The following is a 2086-nucleotide window of genomic DNA, read 5'->3' on the forward strand; positions in this document are numbered from 1 at the left end:
GGAGAGGGGGAGAGGGAGAGGAAGAGGGAGAGGGAGAGAGAGAAAAAGAGAGAGAGGAGTGCTAGACACTGTGCAGCTCTTAGAATCCTCATAGCATATGGTAGCTCCCTTTTATGTTCATTCACTAGTTCACTCATTAATTCATTCTCTAATCCATCCTCCCATCCATCCACCCATCCACCCGTCCACTCACCCACCCACCCATCCTCCCATCATCCATCCACCCACCTACTCATCCACCCACCTACCCACTCATCCACTCACCCATCCATCCATCCATCCATCCACCCATCCACCCACCCACTCACCCACCCACCCATCCACCACCCATCCATCCATCCATCCATCCATCCATCATCCATCCATCCATCATCCATCCATCCATCATCCATCCATCCATCCATCCATCCATCCTTCTTTCCTCCCACCAATCCATCCTCCCCACTCCCCATCACCTACTCTTCCTTCCATTCATGTTCTCATCCATCCATTGTTCTTCCTTCCATCCATGTCATCATCCCTCCATTGTTCTTCCTATCTATGGTTGCCCATCCCCTCGTCCATACCCCCATCCACTGACCTCTTCCTTCTTTCCCTTTCCTTCTTCTCCTCCCTCTCCCTCACTCTTTCCCCTCCATCCCCCTTTCTTTCTATTTCCCTGTCTCCCTCTCTTCTCATCTGTTCACCCACTCACCAAAGCCCATCTGTGCTTCTTTTAGGGAAACACCAAGTAGTAGCCAGGGGACTAGAACATATAGCCCCGAGGGCAGGGCTCTTGCTGTGCTAGCAGCTACATGGGTCTGGTAAGGCTGTTGTCACAAAGTTAAGCTGAGTGACCATTTAAAAAGATTTGTTTTCAGTCACACAGGAGCCTTGAGTCTTCTCCCAAGTGCTCTCTAGGGATTAGGAGAAGTGTTCCCTCTAACTCCAGTACTCTTATGGTCCACACTTTCCCGCTCCAGGCTCCTCCGCCTGTGTTACTAAGTGGCACCTGTCAGGGCTGTCCCAAGGCCTGGCTGGTGTGAATCACGCTTCTGTAGGATCTCTGGATTGGCTCTTGAGAGTCAGACATCACACAAGCCCCGCCATGGACAAGCTCAGAGCCCCTGAGCCACTCTATGCTGCTCAGTGTCTTGCAGCTCCTTTAAGTAGCACAATCCTGTACTGCAGCAGCCTGTACCTCCATCCTGGTCCTGGGCCAGGCTCCATTCCTTCAACCAGGGCAGGGTGAACCCTGCAGAGGTGGGTAGGGCCAGCCTCACTGCTACCCTGCTTTCTGTTCAGTTCTAGGAGGTGGAGAGTTGGTGAGAGAGACCTACGAATTCCCTAATGAGGACAATTTCTGTTTTGCAAGAGGGAAGACATTTGAGACAGTGTTATTGTTCATAGCTTAACAATGTAAATGTATCCATTTCCGTGTGAACTGCATATTTAACACTTGCTAGGATGCTGGGACTGAATGGAGGGCTCAGCATTTAAGAGCACTTGCTTCTCTTGCAGAGGAACTAGGTTTGATTTCCAGCAGTCATGGGAGCTCACAACCATTCATAACTCCACTTCCAGGGATCTCATGCCCTCTTCTGGCCTCTGGACACTGCATACACCATTATACGTACAATAAAAATTAAAGAGAAAAGAATGGTTAGGATGGTGAAGTGTATGTTACATATTCAACACAGTTTAAAAATTAATTCTAAATGTTAAAGGAAAAAAAATCCCTTCAGGTCCATCTCCTTCTAGGGACTTTGAGGCTGGGGAAACTGTCCAACATCTCTGGAAAATGAGATCCATTCATGCACATAAATTAGGATGGAGGTTACAAGAGACCCTGTGGGTTTTTTTTTTTTCTGCTGCTGATATCTGATGGGGCTTTATATGATGTGTGGTTCACAAATGTTCCCTCACACTCTGTAGCCTGTCTTTAAATCTTCTCTGAGGACCTTTAACAGTGATAAATTTTAAATTTTGATACAAGTTGTCAGTTTCTAGTTTTGATTTCTGTCTCTGTGTCTGTCTGCCTGCTTCCTCCCTCCCACACTCTTCATTTCTCCCTATCTCTCTCTCTCTCTCTCTATCTATCCATCCA

This window comes from Mastomys coucha, unplaced genomic scaffold, assembly GCF_008632895.1.
Source record: "Mastomys coucha isolate ucsf_1 unplaced genomic scaffold, UCSF_Mcou_1 pScaffold18, whole genome shotgun sequence".
Taxonomy (NCBI): Eukaryota; Metazoa; Chordata; class Mammalia; order Rodentia; family Muridae; genus Mastomys; species Mastomys coucha.